Below are 24653 nucleotides of genomic sequence, written 5' to 3' on the forward strand. Positions count from 1 at the left end.
TTATTATTCGGATTGATGCACCCGTAAATTAATAATAATAATTAATATGTCAATTCTCAATAGCCGAGCGCTTGAATAAATAAATAAATAAATAAATAAATGATTAATTAAAATAAAAAAAAATAAAGGGAATTATTGATTGGTAATTCTTGTTTTAGACAACACACGAACCTTTTAATACTGTACGTATATTCCCTAACAATTACCTGTCAATCATTTTGCTGGATTGAGTGGTTTGCTATTTAAGTCTCAACTATTTTAAAACTCATTTACACGCCATTATTAAATTTACATCCTAAACTTTTATTGTAATTATTATATTATTGATTTTGCTTTAAATATAATCAAAAATTAATTATTATTTATAAAGTAATATGTTACGAATTTTAGATATTTTTATAGTGACTATATGAAAATTTTCCAATTTTTTCTATTTATGTCGGCAGCTAAATAAATGAATTATTAATTATTAAATTATTAAATTGTATAATAATTATTATAATTATTAAATTGCTAAAATTAATATTTTAAGAATTTTGGATATTTTTATAGTGACTATACAATAATTATTTTTTTTATTGACCATATCGGCAACTAAATAAATAACTAATTAATTATTAAATTATTAAAGTGCTAAAATTAATATTTTACGAATTTTGGATATTTTTATAGTGACTATACAATAATTATTTTTTTTTATTGACCATATCGGCAACTAAATAAATTATTAATTATTAAATTGTATAAATGAAAGTTAAATGATCTGAAAAATAAAAAGTATTTAGTTTGTTTGATTAAGGTACTAGAGGGTAATAAGGCCCAAATGACAGAAATTATATTTAAAATACTCTTGTAGAAATCTTGCATAGAAATGTCGCAAGTTTAAATTTTGTTTTATAAAATAAAAAATTAATAATTATTTATAATTCATTTAAAAAGTAATTTTTGCTAAAATTAATATTTGAAGAATTTTGGATATTTTTATAGTGACTATACAATAATTTTTCATTTTTTTATTGACCATATCGGCAGCTAAATAAATAAATTATTAATTATTAAATTATATAAGTGAAAGTTAAATGATCTGAAAAATAAAAAATATTTAGTTTGTTTGATTAAGGTACTTAAGGGTAATAAGGCCCAAGTGACAGAAATTATATTTAAAATACTCTTGTAGAAATCTTGCACAGAAATGTCGCAAGTTTAAATTTTGTTTTATAAAGTCAAAAATTAACAATTTTTGATTGAATTATTTATAATTCATTTTAAAAAGTAATTCTTGCTAAAATTAATATTTGAAGAATTTTGGATATTTTTATAGTGACTATACAATAATTTTTCATTTTTTTTATTGACCATATCGGCGACTAAATAAATAAATTATTAATTATTGAATTGTATAAATGAAAGTTAAATGATCTGAAAAATAAAAAATATTTAGTTTGTTTGATTAAGGTACTTGAGGGTAATAAGGCCCAAATGACAGAAATTATATTTAAAATACTCTTGTAGAAATCTTGCATAGAAATGTCGCAAGTTTAAATTTTGTTTTATAAAATAAAAAATTAATAATTATTTATAATTCATTTAAAAAGTAATTTTTGCTAAAATTAATATTTGAAGAATTTTGGATATTTTTATAGTGACTATACAATAATTATTTTTTATTGACCATATCGGCAACTAAATAAATTGTTAATTATTGAATTGTATAAATGAAAGTTAAATGATCTGAAAAATAAAAAATATTTAGTTTGTTTGATTAAGGTACTTGAGGGTAATAAGGCCCAAGTGACAGAAATAATATTTAAAATAACGGCTCTTGCTAAAGGCTACTCTAGTAGAAGTGTCTTGGATAGAAATGTCTTGACAAGTTTATAGAGTCCCGATAGGACGTTCCCTGTCTTGTAGATTTAATCATCCTAAATATGCTAAGGTACCGCTGAACAATTTATAAAAAAGGATTTGAGTAAATGGTAAGCATTTGTTTATTATTTTACATTTTATTATTTAAAATGATCCTTTTAATGTTTATCTTAATCTTAAAAAAGTATTGTTGGTAAATTGAAGTGATGATTAATCTCTAATAGCTATTTTATTAAGTACAGTTTAACTATTTCCAGTATGTTTAACCCTAGGGCCTTATTACCCGACCTAAAATAACGCATATTCTGGTTCTTGTAAAAGTTTAGTTTGTTTATGGTAAAAATCACCATTACTTTATTATATTTAAATGTGTTAAAATAAAGATTAATAATACATTCCAATTATTAAATACAATGTTTTAGATTTTTTTCAAAATCTCCCTTAATACCTTAAAAAAAAAAACTATAATAACACCTTATAGATAATTCCACCGAAACAAAAGACAACAATGGTAACTATTAAAATTCAGTTTCTTGCCCAGCAATTTATTATAATTACGCTTATTCTAATTCGAATTATTAAAACAATTACAGGGTTGCCACGTCGGACGTAGTTGGGATTCACGATTCACGAGAGTCAAGACACATTTTCTCAACCGTCCCGCCTCTTTTTCTCTCTTTGAATTCTCGAGCACCCGGTCTGCAATTTACCAACTGCAATTTATCAACCCAAAAATTTATCAACAATTACCAATCTACCAAAAATAAAAAGAAACTTACCAATTAGCGGAGTTAATTCATCAGCCTGTGAATTTCTTAACCACTTCACAAACCCACGCACTCATCTATAAAAAGGTAGGCCTGAGTGTCTTCACTAAGCCGACAACACACCGGAACTTCACAAAGTTTATCTTCAAAAGAACTTCTGTAATTATTAATAATTAATAATTACTAATAATTGATTTTAGATTCTAATTTTGGGTCTAATAAATAAAAGCAGCGTGGAAAGAAGACCACGTGGGGAATTCCGGACACCTTACCAGGCTAAAGACGACAATTGGATCTACATTTTGCGGATCTTCATCGCTAGAGGGCTTAATAATTACAATTATTACCGTAAGTGAATTTTATTTGACCAGGCTGCGGAAAAAGGGCCGTCTTAGATTATTTATATTAGGAATTAAATCAAATTCCTCCGGAAAAGGAACAGGTCCGTTCACGAACCGCTCGCCAAACGCACTGACTAGGAAGTAGTTCTTCGGTGACCAAGTTATCGCGCCCTCGCAAAGGGTGATGGGCATGCGCCTAAGGGGGATCAAAACTCTGTTGCGAAGAGGGAAAATTGTCCAGGGGTAGGTAGGTAGAGGTGCTTTGCTGCTGCTGCTGCTGCCTTTTCGCATCATCCCTCTCTCCCTCTTTCCTCCCTTAAAACTCGACTTTTCGTTAAATTAAACTTATTTGTTTTAGTTTACCTTCGGCTATTGACGAGCCGGTTATTCACTTTTATATTTTGTCATTTTTTTATTTTTTTATTCTGTGTTGGGTTATTAATTCTTTGTTTTATCCTTTCGAAGATCAAAAGAGGTTTATTGTCGAGTTATCGAAGATCATATTGGGTTATTTTGTATTCTGGGTTTTAGGATAGATGCTTCAAGTTAACAAATGTTGTTTGGAATTTTAGAGCCGTAGGCTCAATGGAATTATTGGTCAAACTCTTTCACGAAAAATGCTCTTAAATTTAAATATTAATTGGGGTAGATTCAAAGAATATTTTATTTATTTTAATAAATTGATTTGTTTATTTATTAATTGTTTTTTTTTGGGTGGGACATTTTTTATTATTGGAAAAAATTCAGGCATTGTTTTGTAGATATACTTATTGATTTATGACGGCATTGAAGATTTCGACAGCAATCTTCTGGATTATTACACTAGAAATTGAATAATTTTTTTTCTATTTATATAATGCAATTTTATATGAGAAATGACCTTGTATCTTGTGAAATATTGACATTTTTAATTATATAAGCTCATCCTGATGATATACTCATCGAGACCTTTCATTTGAGTACCCACATCAATTTTTCATATATTTTATATATATATATATATGTAAGTATGAAAAATATATGAAAAATGCATGTGGGTACTCAAATGAAAGCTCTTGATAAATGTAACATCGGAATGAGCTTATATCTTTAAAAATATCAATAATTAAGAAATGACCTTGTATCTTGTGAAATATTGACATTTTTAAAGATATAAGCTCATCCCGATGTTACATTCATCGAGACCTTTCATTTGAGTACCCACATCAATTTTTCATATATTTCATATATTTATGTATTATATATATGTATATATAAAAATAAAAAATATATAAAAAATGCATGTGGGTACTCAAATGAAAGCTCTTTATGAGGGTAATATCAGGATGAGCTTATATCTTTAAAAATGTCAATAATTAAGAAATGACCTTGTATCTTGTGAAATATTGACATTTTTAAAGATATAAGCTAATTCTGACATTACACTCATCGAGACATTTCATTTGAGTACCCACATCAATTTTTCATATATTTTATATATTTATATATATTATATATGTATATATAAAAAATATATCAAAAATACAAGTGGGTACTCAAACAAAAGATCTTGATGAGTGTAACATCAAAATGAGCTTATATCTTCATAATATATGTTATATATATGTATATATGAAAAATATATCAAAAATGCATGTGGGTACTCAAATGAAAGCTCTTGACAAGTGTATCATCGGGATGAGCTTATATTTTTAAAAACGTCAATAGTTAAAAAAATATAGTGCAATTTAAAAAAAGTCATTATGTAATAAAGCAAAATTTTATTTATCTATAGTTCACAAGTCACAGCAGTCACATAGTGACTGCAAGGTTGTTAGTTATTATTATTATCATCATTATTTAAAAATTTTGAAACCGCAAAATAATAATAATAAACCTTTGATTTCTTCTTTATTTTTATCAATATTATTGTTAAAAAATTTTGAAACTGTCAATTAATAATAATAATAAAAAAAAAATTATTATTATTCAATTTCTTATTCAATAAAAATATGTAAACACTATTACTTACTGATTCTTTATAATCAGAACAATCTGAAACGTTAACAAAAACAATTCCTAGTAACAGTCCAATCAAAATTAACCACAACACAGTCTGAGCGATTTTATATTTGAAATGATTGAATCTTGAGAACCAAAATATCAAATACCAAATCTATTATTTAGACACGCTAATTTATAGCATTGGAATGTGCTGAGAATCGTAGAATTATCAATATTTAATAGTTCACTTGTTCAAATAGTAAAAGAATTAATATAGCGACATCAATAAATTATTCAGCAGGTGTCACACCAGACATGAATTAAAATTCCAATTGATGATTAGAGCGTTGCGATGAGACAATTAAAAAAAAATAAAAAAAAAAACAGCGGAAATGTAATGTAATGAAATAAATGTCACCTGAGAAAATTTTACAGCATTAATGGATTAATTAATTATTTCTAGCATTTGGAGTTAAGGTTTTACTGGAGCGACGCACTGCATGCAGAGTCACACTCGGGGGCTAATAGGATTCCGAAAATTAATTATCCGAATTTACATAAGCTACCGCAAACCTTTTTCTTTAAAATTTTAAACTCTAATTATTATAATAATAATTGATAATTATTTTAATCTGAGAGATTGTTTAAATTTGACGAGTGAAAAAAATTTTTTTTTGCAATTTATAATTTTAGAAGTATTTTATTAAATTTTATAAATTTTTAATTCGTGTTTATTTATATAGCAAACAAATTAATATAAAAAATAATTGATGAATTGTAATTGAAACAATTTTTCGGAAAAAATTAATTTATTACAAGCAAACTATATTAAAATATTTAGAAACATATTTTTTTTAATAACACATTAATTATCAAATAATTGAATTTTTACAATAATAGTTTGATTTAAATTTTTCCTCGTCAACAGATTAACTGCAGAATAGTTAAAAGAGCGTTTTTTTTATTTTTTGACAAGCAAAATTAATAAAAAATTAATTAAAATACCAATTATATCTAACAAAAATAGTAATTTTTTTTGAAACTCTCAATATGTGATTAATTAAAAATAATTGATAAGTAGATATGTAAAATCTAAAAATTTATTGTACTTCATAGATAAATTGTAATTAAAACAATTTTTCACACTAAAATTAATTTATTACAAGCAAACTATATTAAAATATTAAAAGTTATTCTTTTTTTTTATTGTAAAAAATTTTAACTAGTTTAGAATTTTAAATTTAAGAAGACCGATTTTAGAGACATTTTTTTTAATAACACATTAATTATCAAATAATTGAATTTTTACAATAATAGTTTTATTAAAATTTTTCCTACAGATTAACTGCAGTATAGTTAAAAGAGCGTTTTTTATTTTTTAAGACAAGCAAAATTAATAAAAAATTAATTTTTAATAAACACATGTATCTAATATAATTATATTAAATCCAAAAAAAATTAAATTTGTTCCAAAACTTTAATTTATTTCTCAGCAATAAAATTTATTTACATAAAATAGAATTGATACTTATATTTAATAAATATTTATTAAGATTGTGGAAGTAAAAATCATTGAAATATTTTCTTACTTAATTATTAAGCTGGTAAATAAAATTAATCCGCAGGTATTTGCATAACTTAAAGTGATTTTATAAAAATACATACCGTAAAAGGAGGATAGGTGCGGAATACGTTGAGATCTTTAGAAGAAGAAGAAGAAAGAGAGTAAAAGGGGTGGGAGGAACGGAGCAACGCGGTCGTGTTCCGGTTGTGGGCACGCGAGCAAGCGGACGAAGAAATAAACAAATAAAAAGTAAAGGTTTAAATCAGACTGCTCGAGCAAATAAAAATAAGTGAAACAAACGGTTAAGGATAGACGGAGATGAATTTATACGCAACGGCCGAGTCCGTACGAATGGACGAGTAAAAACAAACGGAAAAAAATAACCCCTGCTGGATGATAGAGAAGGAAACGAGGGAGTATAGAGTACAGAGTACAGAGTACAGAGTATAAAATTTTAAAAAAAATATTCGAGATGGCAAGCAGTTGAATGCATTGCATTGCTTCGGGTTTTGCATTACTAACTCACCATACTCATACAATCTTTCCTTTATTTTCTCCATGCGTAATCAACTCCCTTCAATCCCTTCAATCCTTTCTATTCGTGCAGCATCGATATACCGAATGACCATGCAACAGCACACACGGAACTCTTAATTTAGACTTGTACATACCTTACGCAATTATTTATGATAATTTGTAATGATGTTTGAGCCTTAGTTTCGAAATAATTGATTTTTGATGTTACGGCGACAATATTGGTATTAAATAATTTTATTAAATAAAAGTTTAAAATTTAATTTTATAAGAAAAATGTATCTTATAATTTTTTCGTATTAGGACTAATCAGAAAGCCGCAATTAACAAATTAATTTATGATTATAAGTAAAGCTGCATTCGAAAATGCTTTATTTCTAGATACATCATTAAGAAATGGACCTTGTATCTTGTGAACTATTGACATTTTTAAAGATATAAGCTCATCCCGATGTTATACATATCGAGAGCTTTCATTTGAGTACCCACATCAATTTTTCATATATTTTATATATTTATGTATATTATATATGTGTATATATATGAAAAATATATCAAAAATGCAAATGGGTACTCAAATGAAAGCTCTTGATGAGTCTAACATCAAGATGAGCTTCTATTTTTAAAAATATCAATAATTAAGAAATGACCTTGTATTTTGTCAACTATTGAAATTTTTAAAAATATAAGCTCATCCTGATGTTATACTCATCAAGACCTTTCATTTGAGTACCCACATACATTTTTGATCTATTTTTCATATATTCATATATACATAATATATATAAATATATAAAATATATGAAAAATTGATGTGAGTACTCAAATGAAAGATTTTGATGAGTGTAATATCAAGGTGAGCTTATATCTTTAAAAATGTCAATAATCACATGCATTTTGATATATTTTTCATATATACATATATATAATATATATATTTTAATAATATAAGCTCATCTTAACGTTACACTCATCAAGAGCTTTCGTTTGAGGACTCACTTACCATTTTTGATATATTTCTCATATATACATATATATAATATATATAAATATATAAAATATATGAAAAGTTGATGTGGGTACTTAAATGAAAGGTCTCGATGAGTGTAACATCGGGATGAGCTTATATTTTAAAAAATGTCAATAGTTCACAAGATACAAGGTCAATTTCTCATTTATGTATCTGGACACGAAATTTTTCTTATTCTTTTAATAATATAGATTATTTATTTTTTGTAAATTATTCACGTAATTAAAAATATTTTTATGAAAACTTTTCTGAAGAAAATGTTAAAGAGAGTAGAGAGATAAAAAAAAAATTTATATAAGGCATATACATTCATATATCAATAATTAAGAAATGACCTTTTATCTTGTAAACTATTAAAATTTTTAAAGATATAAGCTCATCCCGATGTGACACTCATTGAGACCTTTCCTTTGAGTACCCACATCAATTTTTCATATATTTTATATATTTATATATTATATATATATATATATGTATATATGAAAAATATATAAAAAATGCATGTGGGTACTCAAACGAAAGCTCTTGACGAGTGTAACATCAAGATGAGCTTATATCTTTAAAAATGTCAATATTTAAGAAAGTACAGTGGAATTTACCAAAAGTAATTATTTAATAAAGTAAAATTTTTTTCTAAGCCCAATACTTTCGGCAAAAATCTCGGGCCTGATAATAAATCTCCCTCATAATTATAAAAAAATAAAACTAATAGTAACTTATGAGATGATTATAAAACTGAAAGGCTTATAATGGGAGTAGTAGTGGCAAAGGTGGCGGAGGAGTCCCCTGGGAATGAATCACTGAGGATTATCGCATTCAAAATTCGTTTACGGCACCTCTGTCTCAGTGCAGGAGGAGGAGCAGGAGAACCAAGTAAAAAGTAAAGAAGGTCTGAGGCGTAGCGGACTTGCTCTAGGTAATTTTATATAAAAGAATTCAATTGCCCTCCTACTACATCCTACCAGTGAAATATGAGTCTGCGTCGCGTGAAATAAGACCCGATTGGATTGAAAGAGTATCTTACTGCTACTCGATATCTACTTATATACCTTGCAGACATTCTGAACCCCCAGCAGCCCTCAACCCCCAGTCCCCAACCTTTTTTTTTTATTTCGCGCTTTTTTTTCTCACTTCATTTCTTACCTCTTAGAGTAAATACTGATTTTACCTTAACTCTACTTCCTATTTCCTTCTGATTTTTTTATTCACATTCAAATATTTTATTTAAATATTATTTTCATACCCACAATAATAATAATAATAATAATAACAGTAATAATATTTATATTCTGCACCGAGAATTATGTGAATATAACCCAGTGTACTTTTAACGTAAATGAAAATTCTATAACATTAAATATAATACGACGCCGGTAGACAAATGAGTCTGCTCACAAATATATGAATGTATATGCCTTATATAAATTTTTTTTTATCTCTTGACTCACTTTAATATTTTCCTCAGAAAAGTTTTTGTAATAATATTTTTAATTATGTGAATAATTAACAAAAAATAAATAATCTATGTCATTAAGAGAGTAAGAAAAATTTTGTGTCCAGACACTGATAAAAAAATTGACTTGACTCAAGACCCAAACTCTTGAACCAAGAATACCATTTTGAAGAAAATGATTTTCTTGAGTCAAGAGAATAAATTCTTGAGCTAAGAAATTATTCTTGGTCTAAGAAAATTTTCTTGAGTCAAGAATTTATTCTCTTGACTCAAGAAAATCATTTTCTTCAAAATGGAATTCTTGGTTCAAGAGTTTGACTCTTGAGTCAAGTCAATTTTTTTATCAGTGGATACATAAATAAGAAATTGACCTTGTATCTTGTCAACTATTGACATTTTTAAAAATATAAGCTCATCCCCATGTTACACTCATCGAGACCTTTTATCTGAGTACCCATATCAATTTTTCATGTATTTTATATATTTATATACATGTATATATGAAAAATATATCAAAAATGCAAGTAGGTACTCAAATGAAAGCCCTTGATGAGTGTAACGTCAAGATGAGCTTATTTTATTGAAATATATATATTATATATATGTATGTATGAAAAATATATCAAAATACATGTGACTCTTGACATTTTTAAAGATATAAGCTCACCTTGATATGACACTCATCAAGACCTTTTATTTGAGTACCCACATCAATATTTCATATATTTAAAAATATTATATAAATGTATATATGAAAAATATATCAAAATGCATGTGGCTATTAACATTTTTAAAGATATAAGCTAACCTTGATATTACACTCATCAAGACCTTTCATTTGAGTACCCACATCAATTTTTCATATATTTTATATATTTATATATATTATATATATGTATATATGAAAAATATATCAAAAATGCAAGTGGGTACTCAAATGATAGCTATTGATGAGTGTAATGTCAAGATGAGCTTATATCTTAAAAATATATATTATATATATGTATATATAAAAAATATATGAAAAATGAATATGACTGTTGACATTTTTTAAGATATAAGCTCACCTTGATATTATATTCATCAAGACCTTTCATTTAGGTACTCACATCAATTTTTCATATATTTTATATATTGATATATATTATATATATGTATATATTAAAAATATATCAAAAATGCATGTGGGTATTCAAATGAAAGCTCTTGATGAGTGTAACATCAAGATGAGCTCATATCTTTAAAATATATATATTATACATATTTGTATATATGAAAAATATATAAAAAATGCACGTGGATACTTAAATGAAAGCTCTTTATGAGTGTAACATCAAGATGAGGTTATATCTTTAAAAACGTCGATATTTAAGAATGTACAGTGCAATTTAATAAAAGTAATTATTTAATAAAGCAAAATTTTATTTATTTGTCATTCACATATTGACTGCGAGGTTGCTAGTTGAATTTATTTTAATAAAAAAATTTTTTAAGCAATAATATTTGATTTTAATAATGATAATAATTTCTTTTGCAGCCGGGGTGTGATGTATGATGTTGTGCGGGTGACATGTGAAAAACTAACTGAAGAATGTCAGGATACTATTGGTATTGGTATTACTATTGCTATTGCGATTACTATTACTGTAGCACGAATCGAATGTAATGACCTCTGAGACTTTATTCAAATCCTCACGAAGCAAGCTCGATAATATTAACATGAGAATACTTGTCATACATTCGAATAAATAATGCATCCTCAATTTAAAATACTATTTGCGTCTACTATGTCCCACATATTCGACTCGAAAACTCCAATCACCCAAAAAATTGATTTATTCAATTTTTATCATCTATTTTAAATATACTAGAAAAAATATCGGAATTTCTTCATGGATAAATTTAAATAATATATTGCACTGAAAGATAATTATATTAAATAGTCATTAAAATTAAGTCTCAATACGTGTTTATTTATATACTTAACAAATTAATATTGAAAATAATTAATGAATAGTTGAAGCTAAAAATTTCTTGTTCTTTATGAATAAATTGTAATTAAAACAATTTTTCACACTGAAATTAATTTATTACAAGCAAACTATATTAAAATATTAAAGGTTATCCTTTTTATTTATTGCAAAAAATGCTAACTAGTTTAGAATTTTAAATTTAAGAAGACCGATTTAAGAGACGGAAATTTTTTTTAATAACACATTAATTATCAAATAAGGTAAAAGCCCCAATTATTGACGGAGGTCTAAATATTGACACCCTAAATTATCTTTAAATATATTAAATTATCTGTAATAAGAATAACGATCAAATAAATTTTTATTAAATTCTAATTAATTAAAAAATTGAAAAAAATCACATTCAGTTCAAAATATTAAATATTAATTATTAAAAAAAAATAAAGTTAGCACCAGTTCATCAAATCAGCTTACGAGCGTCTATTTTCTTAACAACTTTGGTTAGAAAAGCATTTTTTTTAACTGCCGAGTTTAAATTAATTTTTTCATGTAATTATATGATCTATTTTTTTTTTTTTAATTAACAATATATGAAATATTTATAAAATTAAATAATCGAAATTAATTGTATGCTTTATAATATTTAAATAATGGGAGTCAATAACTAGTTCATAATTTTTATGGTGAATCCCATATTGACAGCCAGTCAACAGCGCTATGACGCCTTTTTTTTTAAGTATAAAATACGTTATATACGCGATTATATACAAGGCTTTTAACTGTCAAATAACTCGGCGTGTTTTGGTGTTAAATAAGTTTTTGCATAAATTGTTATATTTTTAATAATAATTAATCATTCATAGAAATTATTATTAATTAACTTTAATAATATTGATTACTTTATATCAAGTTTTGATAAATAAAAATATAACCAAATGAGTCGACGCATGCGCAGTAGGGGCGTCAATAATTGGGGTTACGGTACACGGGAAAAAATTTCTGGGAGAATTTACGATACAACTATTGTAAAGCTGGACTATACTTTTATTACTATTAATTGTCAAATATTTTAGAAGAAAAAATACTATTTATTCATGAAAAAATACGATATTACTATTGTAAAAAGTAAGAGATGAAAATTTCCAGTGCTGCCTCTGTATCTTTCCAATAGAACTATAGCAAATTTTACAATAGTTGAATTGGAATGTTTCTCAATTAGTGTGAGTGATGGCCGTGCACAGCGCTAGACTTCGAGTTTATGTAAATGTTAAAGGATATGCGTCTTAGTTTACCTCGGATAGCGTAGAGGGAGAGTCTCTGGCTGTCAACACAGAGTTCTGGGTTCGATTCCTAGATAGCACGAAAATGTCGGTTTCTTTTTTCGATTACTGTACAGGTACCAATTAGTCCAACCTTCTATCTCTCTCCCTCCCTAATATTTCTTTTAAAAAAACCGACTGTGAATTTTTACAATAGTTGAATTGTAAAGTTTACAAACACATATTGTATAATTTGCTCTATAGTATTGGACTTTTTAAGACTCTTGCTAGTCTTATTTGTTGGATAAAATTTACAATAGTAGATCGTAAAAATTACTAAATGAAAAGTATAGTCCACCGTTACTATTTTATTTAGTAAAAATTACAATAGTAAAATAGTAAAAACTCCTTCAATTTTCTTTCCGTGTACGTCAATAATTAGATCAATCAGTTTTTTAACCCGTCAATAATTGGTGTATCCAGATTATCTATTTAATTATTTAAAATTAATTAGTAAATATCACTGATTATCATTTTAAAAAAAGAAATTGATTAGTTAAAACATTACTTAAGACATTACCACAAACAAAATTCAACGATATTTATATTTGATTGCTTAAAAAAAATGAAATCATAACTTTGTCTCTTATAGCGTCAATAATTGGGGCTTTTACCTTAATTGAATTTTTACAATAATAGTTTGATTTAAATTTGTTCCTCGTCAACAGATTAACTGCAGTATAGTTAAAAGAGCGTTTTTTATTTTTTAAGACCAGCAAAATAAATAAAAAATTAATTAAAATACGAATTATATCTAACAAAAATAGTAATTTTTCCTGAAAATCTCAATAAGTCATTACAGTGTAAATAACTTTTTTAGATAACTGCAGTTTCACTTTTTACTCTTTTATTAATTAAAGATGGCTGGTATTAAAGCAACGCTTGTGGTGATTTTAATAAACACATGTATCTAATATAATTATATTAAATACAAATAAAATAAAATTTATGCCAAAACTCTAATTAATTTCTCAGCATACTAATATTCCTATAATTAATTAATATAATCAATAAAAGTATGTAAATGTCTGAATGTGTATGAGCCATATGGAAGTATATATGTGGAACTGCTAAACTAAAATGTAACGAGTTAATTTATTTAAGCAATTTAACGTTGAATGGGATTTAGAGTCGGTGGCAGTGCCTGTACAGTATCTACACAGTATAGCTGCATAATATCATATACATAAAGGCGTAGGCGTTACGGTGTTATGGTGTTACACGGTATGGAGTATGGAGAAAGAGAAGGAGGGGGTGATTGTGATGGTGATGCCGATGTGCATCGTACCACAGGATTTTAAAGGGAAAGAGAGCAGTTAATGGGACAGTAACTAATACTCGAGTGCCCGTTAAATTATTCCGCCCGATAATTTTTATTGTAACCCCGGCATTTAATTTGTTAACTGCATTACCCTCCGCTATTTTATTTTATTTTATTTTTTTATGATTTAACGTTAATTGAATTACACTTTTATATTTTTACGGTGAAAAAATTATTTCATTTATTTTAATTGAGGGGAAAAAAAAAATAATAAAAATAAAATGGAATTTTGTTAGAGGAACTCGTTTGCTAATTCATTTAATTTTATTTAAAATCCTTTTCTTAGTCCTTCTATTCTTCTTTTGTTGGGTGAACAATGGACCTATATATTTTAAGCGGCACATGCGTGCGAAATCGTATTAATTTATCGCGGCGCAATTACAAGGCGCCATATATTAGAAGCACCCTGCCTGCTTCATGTTGATACTAACTTATTATAATTATAAAACATCTTTTAAATATTTTTATTTTATTTATTATAAATAATAAGAATTTTCTTAGATTATATAGAAAAAAAATTGTAATATAATTCACAATAATTATTTATTTTAATAAATAATCTATATTATCAAAAGAATAAGAAAAATTTTGTATTTAGATTAATAATTAAGAAATGACCTTATATCTTGTGGAATATTGACATTTTTAAAGATATAAGCTCATCCTGATGTTACACTCATCGAAACCTTTCATTTGAGTACCCACATCAATTTTTCATATATTTCATATATTTATGTATATTATATATATGTATCTATGAAAAATATATCAAAAATGCAAGTGGGTACTCAAATTAAAGCTCTTGATGAGTATAATATCAAGATGAGCTTATATCTTTAAAAATGTCAATACTCAAGAAAGTAAAGTGCAGTTTAACATTATTAAGAAATGACCTTGTATCTCGTAAAATATTGACATTTTTAAAGATATAAGCTCATCTCGATGTTACACTCATCAAGACCTTTCATTTGAGTACTAACATCAATTTTTCATATATTTTATATATTTATATATATTATATATATCTATATATAAAAAATATATCAAAAATTGATGTGGGTACTCAAATAAAAGCTCTTGATGAGTGTAACATCAAGATGAGTTTATATCTTTAAAATATATATTATATATATGTATATATGAAAAATATATCAAAAATGCAAGTGGGTACTCAAATGAAAGCTCTTGATGAGTATAATATCAAGATGAGCTTATATCTTTAAAAATGTCAATATTCAAGAAAGTACAGTGCAATTTAGCATAATTAAGAAATGACCTTGTATCTTGTGAAATATTGACATTTTTAAAGATATAAGCTTTCATTTGAGTACCCATATGCATTTTTGATATATTTTTTATATATACATATATATATATACTATATATTTTAGAGATATAAGCTCATCTTGATGTTACACTCATCTAGAGCTTTCATTTGAGTACCTAGTTGCATTTTTGATATATCTTTCATATATACATATATATGTAATATATATAAATATATAAAAGATATGAAATATTGATGTGGGTACTTAAATGAAAGGTCTTGATGAGTGTAACATCAATATGATCTTATATCTTTAAAAATGTCAATATTTAGGAAGGTACAGTGCCATTTAACAAAATTCATTATTTAATAAATCAAAATTCCATTTATTTATATTTCACAAATCATAGCAGTCACATAGTGACTGCAAGATTGCTCATTATCATAAAAAATAAAATCCTTCTCTTCCAATTCCGATAACTTATAACGTCTATTATTAATAAGAATTTTTTTGCTCTGTGACACGCAGCTGCCGCTAAAATTACAGCATATATTTAACCAAATAAAACTCGTAATTCTTATTATTTATCAATAAAACGTAAAATAAAAGCTATGCAGAAATATAAAGTTTAATAAATTTTGCATTTATGCAATATTTCCGGGTTTCGTCTGTCTTTCTATTGTTCTCAGAGGCTTTTATGACAATGCTGACATAAGCTTATTGAACTATTGTTTTAAGCTTTTGATATTTGTTTAATTAAACAGCAATTTTATGGGTTTAATCTTACATAGCATCATAAATTTTTTTTTTATTAATATTTTGTCGATTTTTTTTAACAATATTAGACAAAAAAAAATAATTTTAATTCTTTATTAATTTTTTAATGATTATTTTAATAATAATAATAAATTTTAATTTTATATTAATTTTTTTGGTTAAATAAAATAATTATTTAATAGCCGATTTTTATTTATATATCATTTTTTTTTACTGTATTAAAGAGTATTATATATATTTGTTGTTTGGCTGACTGCAGAGTGGTGGATATAGTGTCGTGACGGTGTATGTCGTGGATGGGATAGTCACGCTGCCCCGAGGTGACCTCCTCTCTCTCTCTCTTTGAGTATTTATATGTATTTATGTTGTTTTACGAGTTTATAGTGTGTACAAGGGGGAAATTCGTGCGAGATCAACGACGATAACACTAACCACTTAAAGTTATCGCATAAAATCGGATTACCCGATGATGACCCGTCATATTCCGGTTTATTTAATTGCCTCGAGTGAATAACTATCATTTTATTATTTTTTTTTTTTTTTAGATATATTTAACGGTTATTTATTTTACAAGTTGTAATAATGATTTAAGTACATAATTATCAGTAATTAAAAATTATTTTTGTTTAAATGAATGAAAATAAACGAGGGATTTATTTTAAATTTAATTTTGTACTAAATTAATCGTCAATTAACGCTTAATTACAGAGCATTTACCGAACAATGAATTGTCAATACAGCAGAGGATTATTTTTACGCGACATATTCAACATATCGATAAACATTGTTCCGTCGGATGCGCATTCACAGTTAACAGTTATTACTGTTATAACAGTTGAATATTTTTTTATAAAAATTTAGAACAATAAATTACTTTATTGATTTTATTTATCAGACCAGAAATAATAATAATAACTAGCAACTTTGCAGTCACTATGTGAACTATGAATGAAAAAAATTTTGATTCATTAAATAATGAATATTGTTAAATTGCACTGTACTTTCTTAAATATTGACGTTTTTAAAGATATAAGCTCATCCTGATGTTACACTCATCAAGAGCTTTTATTTGAGTACCCACATGCATTTTTGATATATTTTTCATATATACATATATATAATGTATATTTTAAAAATATAAGCTCATCATGATCTTACACTCATTAAGAGCTTTTATTTGAGTACCCACATGCATTTTTCATATATTTTTCATATATACATATATATATAATATATATAAATATATAAAATATATGAAAAATTGATGTGGGTACTCAAATGAAAGGTCTTGATAAGTGTAATCTCAAGATGAGCTTATATCTTTAAAAAGGTCAATTTTTCACAAAATACAAGGTCATATCCTAATTAATATTGAAATTCTTAAAGATGTAAGCTCATCTTGATGTTACACTTATCAACAGCTTTTATTTGAGTACCTACATGCATTTTTTATATATTTTTCATATATACATATATATAATATATATAAATATATAAAATATGTGAAAAATTGATGTGGGTACTCAAATGAAAGGTCTTGATAAGTGTAACATCGGGATGAGCTTATATCTTTAAAAATCTAAATATTTCACAAGATACCAGGTCATTTCTTAGTTAATATTGAAATTTTTAAAGATGTAAGCTCATCTTGATGTTACACTTATCAAGAGCTTTTATTTGAGTACCCACATGCATTTTTTATATATTTTTCATATATACATATATATAATATATATAAATATATAAAATATGTGAAAAATGCAAGTGGGTACTCAAATGAAAGGTCTTGATAAGTGTAATCTCAAGATGAGCTTATATCTTTAAAAAGGTCAATTTTTCACAAGATACCAGGTCATTTCTTAATTAATATTGATATTTTTAAAGATGTAAGCTCATCTTGATGTTCCACTTATCAAGAGCTTCCATTTGAGTACCCACATACATTTTTGATATATTTTTCATCTATACATATACATAATATATATAAATATATAAAATATATGAAAAATTGATGTCGGTACTCAAATAAAAGGTCTTGATAAGTGCAATCTCAGGATGAGCTTACATCTTTAAAAATGTCAAGAATTCACAAGATACAAGGTCATTTCTTAATTATGTATCTAGAGATGATTTTCGATCGCAGCCTAAATACTTATCATAATAAATTGACTATCTATTTTGCTTATCCTCTTAATAATATAAATAATAACAATAACTTTTTAATAAAATATGTGAAATGTATGAGTATAATTGTTCGGTTTATATTTGAATTCCACGGGGTTAATAATCGTAAACCACCTGATTGTGCAACAACAACCCAGTGATTATTGGAGTAATTAAACGCACCAAGATCCACCGACATACCCACGGATTAATTTCCGATTGTACTATTTCATATGTATCAATTACCTTTATCGTTATACTATATTATACATATTATTAAATACTATTATTTCTATTGCTGTTATTAGTCCGAAGAATATATCTAAAATTTCTATAAATCAGATCAAAATAGATTCTTAGATATCTGCAATAAATAATTTTCAATTACACAGAAAAAAAAAAATTTTCAATATTTTTTCGACAAAAAATTAATTTGTTAAAAATTAAACCACAATTTTATTTCTTAGTTCAATAAATAAAAATTCTTTTTACAGTTTTATACAATTTAGAAAAAAATAATTTTAAATGAGACAATTAAAAATTTTAATCAAATTTTTGTTAAATAAATTTTTATTATTGTAAATGAATTATTTAGAAACATTTGTGTGAAAAGTAGTAATTAAAGTGAATTTTGGTTTGAAAACATTGAAGACCATATGGAATACGATCAGATCGGGTTATTTACCAAATAATGGGTTCTCTTGCTTTGTCAAACAAATCCCCAATCCCCTTCAGAGAATTTCAGTGAAGATGCTGAAATGCTTATGAACGAGTAATTTACAGCACGCGATCACTATAGGCATCAAACTTGTGGTGTTATTTATTTTTAAAAACACGACCATATGTTACTTACTCGAAAAAATCCTTTTTTCCAATGATCGTCATACTAATTTTATTATTACAGATGTTTTTATTCAATTTTATCTTAATTAAGTATTTTTTCTTGCAAAAAAACAAAATATTAAAAATTAGGTTTTTTTTTCTTGAAAAAAAAAATATTGAAAATTAGTTTTTAAAAAAAAAAACAAAATATTAAAAATTAGGTTTTTTTTTCTTGAAAAAAAAAATATTGAAAATTAGTTTTTAAAAAAAAAAACAAAATATTAAAAATTAAGTATTTTTTTTCTTGAAAAAAATGAAATATTAAATATTAAGTATTTTTTTCTTGCAAAAAACAAAATATTAAAAATCAGGTTTTATTTTTCTTAAAAAAAACAAAATATTAAAAATGAGTTTTTTTTTTTTTTTTTTTTTTTAAATAAAACAAAATATTAAAAATTAGATATTTTTTTCTTGAAAAAAACAAAATATTGAAATTATAAAAAGAAGAGAAGGGGAGAGGAGGATTGGGTTAGCAAATTGACACCGAATTAACGGAATAATTAAGTGATCACCGAGCGTATATATTCCAGAGCGTATAAATCGTATATATTCATTTCAATCACCGAAATCCGCTTATTATAAATTAACTCAATCTATATGCGCATTAAATTCATTCTGTTACGGCTAGGCGATAGAGGGACGATAAAGGCGCTGGTAGAATTGCTACACTGATACTGCACAATAACAGATATCGCTTTCTGATAGTATAGTACAAATCCTTTATCCGATATTTAGATTTCTCCGTAACAGTATTGTAGTAATTAAAAAATCCAAATTGTAAATAATATGTTCATAAAATATTTGGATTATTTGCAGAACATCACTACATATTAATGAATATTTATTATAAATAAGTGTCAATTCTATTTTATGTAAATAAATTTTATTAATGAGAAATGAAGAAGAGTTTTGTTACAAATTTAATTTTATTTGTATTTAATATAATTATATTAGATACATGTGTTTATTAAAATCACCACAAGCGTTGCTTTAATACCAGCCATCTTTAATTAATAAAAGGTAAAAAGTAAAACTGCAGTTCTCAAAAAAATTAGGAAAACGGTTGACCCTAAAGGCCATCCCTGCAACTTCCCGCTAATTCCGTTAATACCTGGCCGCTTTTTGAGCTCTTCGAGCTCAAAATTACAATCTGTGTGTTGTTTTAAGCTCTCCGAGCTCAAAAAGATACCTTTTCTATGCTTTTGAGCTCTTTGAGCTCAAAAGTCTGATAGAAGTTTCATAGAACACTATTTTTTGAATGTTCATACCGCAATAACTTTTGAATGAATGAACCGATTTTTACGCGGTTGGCGGCATTCTACGTAGTTTTTTAAGCCTTATAAATAATTTCTAAGTTTCAATTGGTCAAACTAGAAATTTCGGAGTAACTCTGAAAAAAACACTTTTTTCACGATATCTCTCGAACGAATCAACCGATTTTGACCGGATTGGCGGCGATCGACGTGGTTTTTTAAGGTTGAGAGCTGATTAGTTTTTGGAATCGATCGGTTGAGCCGTTTAAAAGTTATCCCAAAAAAACCACTTCAGAAAAAATTTTTTTTCCTACTTTTTTTTAGATTTCTCCAAATTTCTCAAAATCTATCGGTCCGAATCAGTTCAAATTAACAGGAAATCTAAGTTTGGCAAAGCCCTTTCGAATGGCACCAACCGTGATGAAATCGGTTCAACCGTTCAAAAGTTATAAGAGGTTTACATACTTACACACACACACACACACACATACATACAGACATAGTGACACCCTCGCGGAAATAGTCAGGAAAGCTTCCTAGGACCTCAAAACGTCGAGATCTGATGAAAACTCGATTTTCGAAAAACGGGGTAAAACCAATAATTTCCCGATTTTTGAAAATTTTCAATTTTCTTAGCGGGAAGTTAAAAATTTATATACACTGTAATCACTTATTGAGAGTTTCAAGAAAAATTACTATTTTTGTTAGATATAATTCGTATTTTAATTAATTTTGCTTGTCTTAAAAAATTAAAAACGCTCTTTTAACTATACTGCAGTTAATCTGTTGACGAGGAAAAATTTAAATCAAACTATTATTGTAAAAATTCAATTATTTGATAATTAATGTGTTATTAAAAAAAAAGTCTCTGAAATCGGTCTTCTTAAATTTAAAATTCTAAACTAGTTAGCATTTTTTACAATAAATAAAAAGGATAACCTTTAATATTTTAATATAGTTTGCTTGTAATAAATTAATTTTAGTGTGAAAAATTGTTTTTATTACAATTTATCTATAAAGTACAACACATTTTTAACTACTCATCAATTATTTTCAATAATCATTTTTCTAGTTTTTAAACACGTATTAAATATGACTAAAATTTAATAAAATCCTTCTAAAATTATAAACTGACGAAAATTTAATTACTATTTAATAAACTCTTTATTTTTTAGCCAAATTAGTGTTTTATTAAATACTAAAAATTTTTTTTTACTATTTAATAAAAATGTCTCGTAATTTAATAATTTAATAATATTAAATTGCATGAAAATAAATAAACAAAAATAATAAAAAGATAATTAAAGAGAGAATAAGTCGACGAATGGCGCCATCTATTGCCACCCAGGCAAACTTTATCGGCTTACCGTCGAACTGCATTATCATCGACTTAATAAGTAGTTTAGCAATAAATAATAATTAAAAAATATTTTTTAACAGTTCAATCTGACAGGAGCTGCTCAGCTGACAGTAAGCTTGTAAATTATTTTCGATCGCGTAATCCCTCGGAAGTTATTGCCAGAAAAATCCACAAAAATATTTTTGAAAAGAAAAAAAAAATAATTTATGGGCTTAAAAGATTTTCACGCTCTTGTGGGTTATCTTGAATTTCCCGGTTTTGTTTTATATATTTTTTTACAATATCAATTTTCTTTGTTTCTTCATCTCTCATCACGTCTTTTATCCATTTTATCTCTCCCGTTCTTCTTCAGCATACATATATATATAGATATATAGATATATATATATATAAATAGGGCGTCTTTTTGTTCCGTATCGCCAGCGTCTTCAGAGTTCTTATACCCGGTCCATTATTTTCCAATAAATTCTGAGATTCTCGGCATCACTGCAGAGCAAGACCAAAGACTGAGGACGATAGAAATAAAAAAAAAAAAAAAAAAAACTTTTCAAGTGGTTCTTAAGTGTCATCAGTTCTTTTTAGAAAGACTCTAGACAACGATTCCGATTCCTAGATCGCTTTGCTCTGCGTGATTCGGTTCTCTTTTGAGAACGAAGTAAGGAAACTAGAAAGAAACAACTAAATCGCAAACAGTCGCTAGTTCCCCTTTATTGATAAACTATAACGAGACAAATGGATGTGAAAGGACCAGTGATCCTGACCTGTATGTCTTTTCTCTTTGGACTTTTAGACACCCAACTATCTACACTTTTATTTCATTCTTTTTTTAAACAAATAAATTACAAACTTTATTCTTTATAAACTTTTTATTTCAAACTTGGAGATAATTTTTTAATGATATCCTGTCAAATATATTTTGTGGAAAATATTATATAAATTTGGTTACAAGTTTCTGCTAGCGAGAAAAAAAAGCGCCACTGCGCCGCCTAGCGGTAACAATAGTAACCAATTTTTCAAAAATTTAAACAATGAACAAATTTACTAGTGAGTAGACTTAAATAATAAATAAACAATAATTTTAATATTTAAATAATTAAATAACAAATTGATAAAGATTTTTATGTAAAATAAATTTTGCTAAAAAATTATATAATTTTGGTTACAAGTTTCTGCAAGCGAGATAAAAAGCACCACGGCGTTGCCTAGCGGCAACATTAAAAACTATTTTTTTTTTAATGAATTGAAGCAATAAACAAAATTATTAGTTAATACACTTGAATAAAAAATAATAGTCAATAATTAAATATTTTTATACAAAATTTCCTGTCAAAAAATTTTTATAAAAATTTATTTAAAAAAATATATAATTTTGGTTACAAGTTTCTGCAAGCGAGAAAACTAAAGCGCTATGGCGCCACCTAGTGGTTAAATTATGAACTATTTTATTTTTAATTGTGGCAATTAACAAAATTACCAGTGAGTACACTTAACTAATAAATAAACAATACTTTAATTGATTAAATATTAATTAATTAATTAATTAAATAACATATTATGTATTTATATTCAAATTTCTTGTGAAATTAATTTTGTTAAAAATTTATTAAAACAAATATATAAACTTGGTTACAAGTTTCTGCAAGCGAGATAAAAAGCGCCATGGCGCCGCCTAGTGGTAACATTAATAACTAAAATTTTTTTAATCAAATCAATGACTAAAATTACCAGTGAGTAGACTTAAATAATAAATAAAACATAATTTCAATAATAAATAATAAAATATTTTTATACAAAATAATAATGCGGTAATTTATTTAGGTTTGTTAAGAGGGTGTCGGAGCAATCAAAGCAAAAGATTAATTTCTCATCCAATTCTCATCATCGTTTGAGTAGCGACGATTCCTTTATTCCCCGGTCGAGCTTCAGCTTCAGCTCAACCACTTGATTCTTCTTCGCTGTACTAGAAAACTTTTTGTTAATCTTTCTTTAGCTTCACCTCGTTATTTTATTATTGTTATATATATATATATATATAGTTTTTTTTTTTATTACTTTCACCCTCCACTCGTTCTCTTTCACGCCCAAGAACCGAGAAATCTCATTCCACTGAGACAGATACAAATTGTTGGGTATCTTAAGTCTCTTTAATTCTCTTTACTCTCCTATATTTCACATAATTAATTTCACCTGGTCTTTGACATTTGTTGTTATTAAAGTTGTTACAATTTCATTTTTTTTCACAAAAAACAAAATAAAAATATATGCATACAATTCTCTGATGGAGTTTCTGCTGATATAAAATATATTTTAAATAGGTGACAGGTCATTAGCGTCCGAAATAAAAGGTGACATCATTATATAAATTAAAAAAAAGAAAAATATTTATAATGCTGATGCTGGTCCTCAAAATATGGCGAGTATTGAATCTAACGAAGCTTATTTTAAAATTTAAGATAAAAAAATTATTTTTATTTTTTAAAATATTATAAAGTATTTAGGCTGCATTTAATAATGATCTATTTCTAGATTCATAATTAAATGACCTTGTATCTTGTAAAATATTGACATTTTTAAAGATATAAGCTCATCCCGATAATATACTCTTCAAGACCTTTCATTTGAGTACCCACATCAATTTTTCATATATTTTATATATTTATATATATTATATATATGTTAATATGAAAAATATATCAAAAATGCAAGTAGGTACTCAAATGAAAGCTCTTGATGAATGTAACATCAAGATGAGCTTAGATCTTTAAAAATATCAATATTAATAAGAAATGACCTTGTATC

The 24653-nt window shown here is 26.0% G+C and overlaps 1 protein-coding gene across 3 annotated transcripts in view; it reads right to left on the bottom strand.

Moving 5' to 3' along the window:
• LOC123270441 (teneurin-m) overlaps positions 1-3099 on the bottom strand; it is a 223831-nt gene extending 220732 nt beyond the window's left edge. For all 3 annotated transcript variants that reach the window (XM_044736476.1, XM_044736471.1, XM_044736470.1), the window contains exons 1-2: positions 2906-3099; positions 2646-2790 (exon numbers count right to left, since the gene is read on the bottom strand). The gene's annotated coding sequence lies outside the window, so the exon portion shown is untranslated. The remainder of the gene's footprint in view (positions 1-2645; positions 2791-2905) is intronic.
• Positions 3100-24653: the final 21554 nt, after the last annotated feature.

This window comes from Cotesia glomerata, linkage group LG8 (genome assembly GCF_020080835.1).
Source record: "Cotesia glomerata isolate CgM1 linkage group LG8, MPM_Cglom_v2.3, whole genome shotgun sequence".
In the NCBI taxonomy this organism is placed as follows: domain Eukaryota; kingdom Metazoa; phylum Arthropoda; class Insecta; order Hymenoptera; family Braconidae; genus Cotesia; species Cotesia glomerata.